Source organism: Porites lutea, chromosome 7 (genome assembly GCF_958299795.1).
Source record: "Porites lutea chromosome 7, jaPorLute2.1, whole genome shotgun sequence".
NCBI classification, from domain to species: domain Eukaryota; kingdom Metazoa; phylum Cnidaria; class Anthozoa; order Scleractinia; family Poritidae; genus Porites; species Porites lutea.
The window spans coordinates 33,694,385-33,703,565 of NC_133207.1; the positions used below are offsets into that span (position 1 = coordinate 33,694,385).

Here is a 9,181-nt window from a genome sequence, read left to right on the forward strand (position 1 = left end):
TGATCGCTTTACCTGGAGACACGACACAATCCTTAACTTCATTGCCAAGTCACTTCAACCTGTAATTAATGTTCACTCTTCACACTATGCAGATGTTAATGGTTTTCTGAATCCCTCAATAATAACTGGTGAAAATTATCGTCCAGATCTTCTTTTCCTAATCCAGTCCAAGTCCCTATATGTTCTAGAATTAACAGTTGGTTTCGAGTCTAACCTTAACAACAATGCAGTTCGTAAGAAGGAAAAATATCTGAACTTGATCAACGAAATGAATAGAAATTATAGATGTGTGAGATTTGTAAATCTCTCCATGAGTTCCCTTGGCGTTTTCTCCGATGAATGCTCCACTTTCTTAGACATGATGAATAACATTGGCATCGACAAAAAGCAGCAACGTTATATAATCAAGAAAATGATAAATATAGCCATTAGAGCAACATATTACATCTTTTGTTGTAGAAATAGGAACTGGGATAGCCCAGACTTAATGCAATTTTTTTTTTGGCTTTTGTTTTGTTTTGTTTTGTTTTTGTTTTGTTTTTTCTTTTTAATAATCCAATCTCAAGCAGTATTTGTAAAACTGCCTATACGTAGCGAGATTTACAATTGTACATTCAAAAACACAAATAAAGTTTCCATAATTGGCAAATGCGTCACTAGAGTCGCAAAACAAGATGTGATCAACGCTAGTGGGGCCATGCAAGTATGCGCTGGTCAGAAGAGTGGTGGAGAAGCCGCAATACATGCCATGCACAATATTTTTGAAGCCGATGAAACTGATGCCGCCTTACTAGTTGACGCCTCAAACGCCTTCAATTCACAAAAAAAACGGCCGCGCTGAATAACATCAGAGTGCCATGCCCATTGATCGCCACCTATGTAACCAACACTTATCGAGTTCCTGCGCGCTTTTTTGTGGTTGGTGATAGTGAGCTTAAATCTGCAGAAGGAACTACACAGCATTGTTGGATGTTACATGTTGCATTTTGTTGCATGTTGTTGCGTGTTGTTGGGAGTTGTTGCGCAAAGTTTCCGGCAACAATGTTAAGAGTTGTTGCGTCCGTTTGAACGTAGCTTTTATTATTAACAAACTCTAAAAAAATGTAGTAAGGGAAAGTAAAGCCCGGTGCAATCGGACGCAACATTGTTGGCCAACAACTCCCAACATTGTTGGGAGTTGTTGCGTCCGTTTGCATGTAGCTTAAAGTTTGACCGGTTTCAAACTTTACGCAACAAATCCCAACAAAACGCAACAACATGCAACAGGGCGTGCAAATGGACGCAACATGTAACATCGAACAATGTTAGGGGTTGTTGGCCAACAATGTTGCGTCCGTTTGCACCGGGCTTAACATAACAGGAAAAAATGTAATTTATAAATCGGAGCATTCGGAGCATGTCTCGGAGCGGTAAATTACTTATTCATTTATTTGTTTTGTTTCACCAAGGTTTGTTTGCTTAATGATTTTGTACCTCAGTTGGGAAGCTTATTGACAAGTTTATATGGCGTCTTAAGTCAATTACTAAGAACTGCAAGCTGACAATATGAAAACTCTTTTTTATTTCAGAAATCTGCAGTTAGAGTAGGACCACTTGAGCCAAACGAAAGATACCGCATTGATGTAAGAGATTAACAACGTTTACGATAACGAATAATTAATTAGTAATTTCCACTATAGAAAAAAACTCCAAAATCCTCTCAGCAGCACCTTAGCACTTTCTGGATTTAATTACCGTTTGGAGTGTAATGCCCTTCTGCACGCGAATGGGAAACACAAGCTTGCCAGACAGCATTTAATTAATTATTTCTCACTTTTGTTTTCTCCAAAAAGGGCTGATCAAGAAGGATGTTAATCACTGACAACATTCTCCGAGATGTGCAAAATTCTTTATTTTATACGAAAGACGAATTTATTAATTGTTCTGTAGTTCATCCAGAATATGTTCAAGCTCTTAAAATTAACGAGGAGTCTGTTGAAGAGTATATTAAATGAGCTTGTCACTTCAAGTTACGTGCTCGAGTAGAGATCAAAAGGAATACGTTTAAATCACCAGTCAATGCAATGTAAGGGGTGGCACGGTTTTACCTTTGTGTTTTACCAAATCTTCATCACATAGGTTTGTGGGAGATGGATACGTCCATTCGACCCCAAATTCTCACTCTTAATTGCACGCAATAGAAACAAGCTATTATAATGAGCAAAGGCATTATTGTATTACGTTTCTATTCCCACTTACTATAACAAATATCATGTTAACATTGTTTTGCTCAAATTTAGATTCAACCATTTTTTGATGGGGGTCCAGGAGGATTGCCTATCAATTATACAATACAAACTCCTGGTAAGTGTGATTAAATTAGATGTGTGTTTCTAATCCTAAGCAAGAGATCACAGCTGATTTTACAAAGCTGTTGTTAGTATGTTGATCATCTTATACTGTTTTTACCACACTTAAGAACTTTTTGTTGTGTATACGTCGACATTGTTTGGCATTTTCTAGCCGGCGGGGCTTTTAGTAGAACTATGATTTCTTTTTTTAATAGAAAACGAAACGAACTCAACTTGTACGTTAAGAATAATTACAGTTTTATTTCGAGGAACAACAGCACAACGGTGATAATAAAATGGCATGAATACCGATTGATGCAAATGACTTAGGGACAATGTATCTATTTTATATTCCATTTTAGTTTTCCCTCCTTTTCTCTGTAATGGGAAAAGCCTTGAAACCTTTGCGCATGTTCCATTTTTGGCAATGTTTTAGTTTTAAACTTTGCACAACAACACGCAACAACATCCAACAACAGGCAACAGGGTGTGCAAACGGACGCAACATGTAACATCCAACAATGTTGGGAGTTGTTGGCCAACAATGTTTCGTCTGTTTGCACCGGGCTTAATATATTTCTCAATTTGATTATTTATTTATATCTTTTTACTATTGAAATATTTCCGCAGAAGTTGATCCTGTCCAGGTAACAGTGCGTAACCTGACGCTGGCCAAATTCGTCTTTTCACCAGAAAACGAAACATTTGACTTGCATATTACTTGGCAGAGACCTTTCTTCAACTACAGTAAAATATCAGAGTACAATTTTACATGTCAAGTTAATGAAAGAGCCAAGATTACAGGACGCACGGTAAGAGATCTGTTCCCATAGCATATTTTAAGCCCCGTGCAAACGGACGTAACATTGTTGGCCAACAACGCCCAACATTGTTGGATGTTACATGTTGCGTCCGTTTGCACACCCTGTTGCATGTTGTTGGATGTTGTTGCGTGTTGTGGGGCAAAGTTTGAAACCAGTCAAACTTTTCAGCCAACAACTCCTAACATTTCTTTTGTTCCTCGATCGCCGAAGCGTAGCACAACAATGTTGGATCCGTTTGCACAGCTCTTCCAACATTGTTGGGGCCACGCATGCTCATTACGCATGGTTTACAAAGACTTGTGATGGGTTGTACGGTGCACTGTAGGTCCTCACATTGTTGGGAGTTCTATTGCATCCGTTTGCACACCACTGCCAACATGCACGAAAAAACCCGAGTTGCTGCGTCCGTTTGCACGCAGCCTTAGGCAGTTTCTCGGTTTTGCGGATGAATTTGATAACAAAATGACGTTTTCCAAAAGATTGAATAGACATTGTTCAATACCAACACCATTTCGCCGCGCTAAAAGGAAACCGAACCAGCAACAGTTTCCACAACACTAAGACACACCTAAATTGAAATTTTTATTTTCAGCTGAGCACAGTAGTTGCCAACACTAATTTTATTTAAGTAAACGTTGGAGTATTTTGAAATCAATGTTTTGGAATTCAGAAGTCACTGATACAAAGAAATCATTTTCTTTTTTTGTCGCCATATTTCCCACTGCAGGTGGTTAACTAATTAAAAATAGTTAGCAATTCGCCTTTCCCTAGTTAGCAGAGCCCATGAAATTACAGTTAGTTTATAACATTCAGTCGGTGTTAAGGGTAGTTTTCAGGATATATTTGAAGCCTTCTTGAATCGCTTCAAATTGTCGATATTGATGATCTGAAATAACCACCACCCGGTTAGCTCAGTTGGAAGAGCGCTTGTCAGCTGAGCGCGCGGGGGGTCGTGAGTTCAACCCCGGCCGGACCATCAACCAAGGTCTTTAAAAAACTGGTGAGATTATGCTAGCTGTGAAACCCCTTTCTCAGATCCGATTATCGCGTCATTGGGCGGTGACGTTAAGCCGTTGGCCTTGTCTCCTTTATCCTTGTACTTCAGTTGGAAGGGGGCGTAAAAGAACCCGTGACATTGTTCGAAAAAAGTAGGGGACGTAGGCCCCGATTTCATGGTCTATCTGACTTGTGCCGTTTTCAGTCTGGGTGGGCGAGGTGTGATCGAAACATGGACTCAAGCGGCTGCAAGAGTGCGCCTTTACATGCTGACCTCCGATCTCACCTCTCTGGTTCTTCCGCAATTCAGCCATTGGCTGCAAGTGAGGAAAGTTAGCACCGTTCATTTTTTTAATTTTATTTTAATTTTATTTTTTTTATTTATGTGTTAAATTACTTGGTATTTATGATACTTGTGTTTAAGTAAAACTTATTTAACATTTTAGGCAAGGACTACCATAAATTAATGCAGTCTTTTTTGTGTGAATGCGTAGTTCCTTTCAATGTATATTCAACCTGATTACGGGGCGTTACTACCGTTTAGTTTTAAATCAGAGAAGGCAATGTTCAGTTACGAAGTGTTAAAGAAAATAAAAGCATTTCGAAATACCATGCATATAAGCTACGAACCTTTAGAAACGGTATGGAATAGTAAGCTGTGCTTAATACCCCTCGTTTCTTTACTGTTACAGCGTGAAACGTATCTCAACATTTCCGGAATCGTACATGGAGCACCAGTTACTTGTATTGTAAGTACACATTTTTAGGGAACAGTTTGAGGCCGGTAAGACGTGAATTCTACTATTATTCAGGACTGTGTAGTCAGATTAGACTATTTCTAAATAGTATTCATTGCAGCTTAAGTAATGTAGAGTAGCATTAACGATTGGAACCAGGGATCCAAATGCCGCCGACGGAGACTTGTATCCAGTACCTGGAATCCGTAATCGACTGCGTGGAATCCAGAATCCAAGACTGTCTTGAATTCTCTTACATGGGGCGAGTTGTCTTCAATCTGTTGTGACGACTTAAAAACCCTGGAGAAATTGGAAAGAAAATTCATGTAACATTCTCATGGGTATCAGATATAGCAACGTGTATTATGGGCAATGTAAAAATGGCGATTTCCATCAGTTTCAAAATATATGACCGATCCGGCCAGTTCTTAGAAGATAATGTTCCTAGTGCCTCTTTCTTGTTCATTCTTTTTCTCCCACTTAGCGCGCAGTAGTGCTGGAATGCCTGCGTATTGAGTTTTTTAAGAACAATATCGCTATGCTTGTGGTTAACTATGTCAATCAATCTTTTATTTGCCACTAAATTTATTAATGTCTTACGCATATCACATAATCTTCAAGCAGGAGAACTCCACAGTTAAGCAGTTAAGATATTTTTTTTAAGGTTACACCTATTTATATCCACCGATGGGTGACCGGCAACACAGCTCAAGGAAAGGATACGGCACCTGGTTAGTGTATTTAAGAAAAAATAAACTATTTATTTACCTGTGGCTAGTTGATAAATTGGCTAGTGAAGTTGTTGATTGGTTGGTTAATTTACTGATTAACTGGCTAAGGTCACATGATAAATAGATTAATCCATCTACTGACTGATTTGTTGCTTTTCTTATTGATGCATGTGTGATAGATCGATTGATTGACTGATGATAAGTTTCCTTGTTCGATTTATCCTTTAATTGCTTGTTTTCCTTTTGCGTGTCTCATTAACTGATTGATTTTCCTTACTTTAAAACAGTTCCTGGTATTGGTGATGTAATTGTTCGAAACTTGAGGCTAGGAGAGGACAGATTTATATTTTTTCCTCAAACTGGAACATTTGACCTCAATGTTACCTGGGAGAAACCTCTGTTCAACTATAGCAGAGTTACTAGTTATGTCCTTAAATTTCGCGTGCATGAGGGGCATGAAATCTCAGCAAAAACGGTAAATCTTTCTCTATCTGCCTTTTCCTCAATCATTAGTTTATTCTTGGTGACTGATTTATCCATAAATCCATTAATTAATTCGTCTCTGTGTGGAGGCAGTGTGGTCGAGCGGTTAAAGCGCCGAGATCGCAAGCTGGTGACCCTGTGTTCAATCGTCTCCCTTACCTCTAGCTATTTTGCTTTCTTAAAATCTATAGTCAGTAAGTAAGTAAGTAATAACTTTATTTAACGAGGGTAAAGACATTGATTACTGGTCACCCAGTAGTTTTCATAATGGCCCTCCTACAATTAAAGTAATAAAATGTATCGATTAATTAATTGACTACCTATATAATCTACCAACTAAAATTACATAATGAACTGCTATTAATACAATATTGATTAATTGACTACTAATGAAACTAAAAGGTTTTACAAATCTTAAAATGATCAAGAAAAGAAATCATACTGCGGTAAAGTTTAAATAAATAATTTTTAAAATTAGTATGGGAGAGTGTCTTAGGTTCGGGATCAAGGGCGTTCCACAAACGGCACGCGCTTGAGTGAAACGTTCTAAGGCCAGAGTTCCTTTTACAAGCTGGTGTTGTAATATTGTTATTGGAAACGGATCTCGTGTTATAATTATGGGTGTTACTTATATGTTCAATATATTTATTAAAATAAGCCGGGCAATGTCCTTGATTTATTTTATGAAGCATATAAAGCTTCCTAATACGTATAATATCATCTATAGGCAGCCAATCTAATTTGTTAAAAAGCTTGACTGAGTTTTCGTGAGTATCAGCATCTAAAATAAGCCTAACACATCGTTTCTGTAGTCGTAAAACTCTTTGGAGATTACCAACGGTACAGTTACCCCAGACCGTACAACAATACTCTAGTATTGGTTTGATGAGGGCATTATATAACATTTTCCTGCAAGCAAAGGTTAAATAAATCTTTGCTCTTTTAAGGAGACATATTCTAGTTTAATTTTTTAATCAAATAGTCAATGTGTAAGTTCCATGAAAGGTTTGAGTCAATGACAACTCCGAGCAGCTTTTCCCCTGCCGCTTCCTCTAATTTGATGTTATCGATATAAATTTCCATTGTAGTCTCGCTGCTATGGATTAGCTTTTGAACAGAACCAATTAGCAGGTGTTTGGTCTTCTTTGTGTTTGGTATCATCATGTTCAATTTAAACCAACTGTTGGCCTTGTAGTCCCTCTTGCAAAGACTACAAATAGCCACCTGCTTTGCTTCTGGCCAGTTATAATTCTTAAACTCGTTTTGTTTATTTCAATTATTTGTTCCTGTTCTTATTTGCGGCCACAATGATAACTAGTATAGGTTACCAGTAATTGTGTTTCCCCTATAAAGTCATTTTTTAATCTGCAGGCATTTAACCACATTTTTCTATTTGCATTTTCAAAGATGTTTCAAACTAATTTTCCTTTTTATTTGCTAATAGTTGCTTTGATTTTTTTTTATTAAAGAACTTAACAACTTTTGTTGTTAAAGGGTGTAACTTCGGCGATTCAGTTCAATTGACTGTAAGTATGGTTCAATTTTTTCCTTAATTAGGGGTATAAAGATTCCAGAGCGTTAAGATTTAATTTCAGAGCTCTGTTATTGTACATTCCGTGTTATTTTCATTTCTGTGGGTGAATCTAATTTTGAGAACTGCAGAAATAAACAGCATGCTCTTTTTAGCTCTATAATCGTGTTAAATGTCTCAAGTTTGTGAATATTCAAGGAAAGTCATTTTTGGTTTGGTTTGTTTCTTTGGGAGTGGGTCGGTTCCTGGTGAATGAGATTTTACTCGTTTTTTTTTTTTCTTATTCCATTCTCATGTACATGGTGTTTACACCCGACACTATTTTGAATAAAAAGCAAAGTTAACCATGCAATCGAGTAAATTTACGAGTACGTATAAATGATTTACAATAACTCCATTATATTATCAGGAGTATCCTATTAAAAGCATTCAAACAACGAGCAGAATCCCTTTGCTCTAAATGTCGATATCACCAAAAAAAGGAAATTTTATCAACACTTTTACGAGCAAATCTTGATTAGAAGCCTCGACACCAGCACCTCCCGTAAGGTGGTTTTTCTGGCGACTACGTTTTGGAGGAGTTTACACTAGTACTGGTATTGAAAGACAAATTTGATCTAAGGGGTGTTTTGAAAAATTATCTTCAAATTAACGAAAGGGTAGAAATTCTATGTACAGGCCTGAAATCTTGTCCATATAATTTCCAATCTTTTGTAAACATGAAGGTAATATTCCAAAGCAGTGGCCGCATCGATTCGCTCTTTCCATAAAAGGACCGCCTAGATCGTTCTAAAAATCTCATTACAAGTAATTTATATTGGTTTAGTATTATCAAAAGCGTAGAAACTATTCTATTTATCTCAAGCCCACAAAGGCACAATTTGTTAAAAAAAAATCCTTCCCATTTCGATCTCTTAGCTCAGTTTTGATGAAGTCGCTTCTCTGTTGAATGCGGAAACCTTACATTGTAAGACGACGGACAATGGAAGGAAAGATTTGATGCGGCCACTTTTTTCCTCCCTGATAATCATACGAGTATAATTATATTAAAACAATTATTCACCTCATGCTCAATTGATATTGGTGATAATGCCCTTGAATTGGTCTTTTGTCCTTCGACAAATAATTGTTTAATATGAAACCATTTAATTGTATTCTGCAGGTTACACCGAAGTTCATGAACAGGCGAATAGTTAGCACACAGATTGGTGGTAGAACCAGTGCGCCTTGTAAGTGAAAACCTTTTTATAAGTAAATTAATTTCATACAAAAGAATCCACATTTGTATCATTAAGAGTCCTGCACTATGAGGACGATCCGCTGAGTTAGTTGCCATGAGTCTCCTGATGGTTAGAAGAGTCCAGATTCGTTTGTGATGTCATCATTCTCAATTAGCAAAACAGCAAAAAAGAAACAAGCAAACACTCATTAATTGTATCAGTTCTTAGTGTGATTCTAGTCGTAAGATCAAGGTTTGGTAGTGCTGAGCAAGGATCTAATTAAGGGATCTAAGGATGTAAGGGGTTCTACCCCTTCCTGTGTACAACAA

General features: G+C 37.3%; 1 protein-coding gene and 1 long non-coding RNA gene across 2 annotated transcripts in view; both read left to right on the plus strand.

The window, feature by feature from the left end:
* LOC140944831 (uncharacterized) overlaps nucleotides 1-9,181 on the plus strand; it is a 98,830-nt gene that overhangs the window by 25,706 nt on the left and 63,943 nt on the right. The window lies entirely within an intron of this gene.
* Nucleotides 2,222-8,831, plus strand: LOC140943898 (uncharacterized). The gene is made up of 7 exons (XR_012166646.1): nucleotides 2,222-2,343; nucleotides 2,961-3,142; nucleotides 4,843-4,899; nucleotides 5,552-5,618; nucleotides 5,906-6,093; nucleotides 7,571-7,627; nucleotides 8,795-8,831. It is a non-coding gene; the product is annotated as an uncharacterized lncRNA (long non-coding RNA).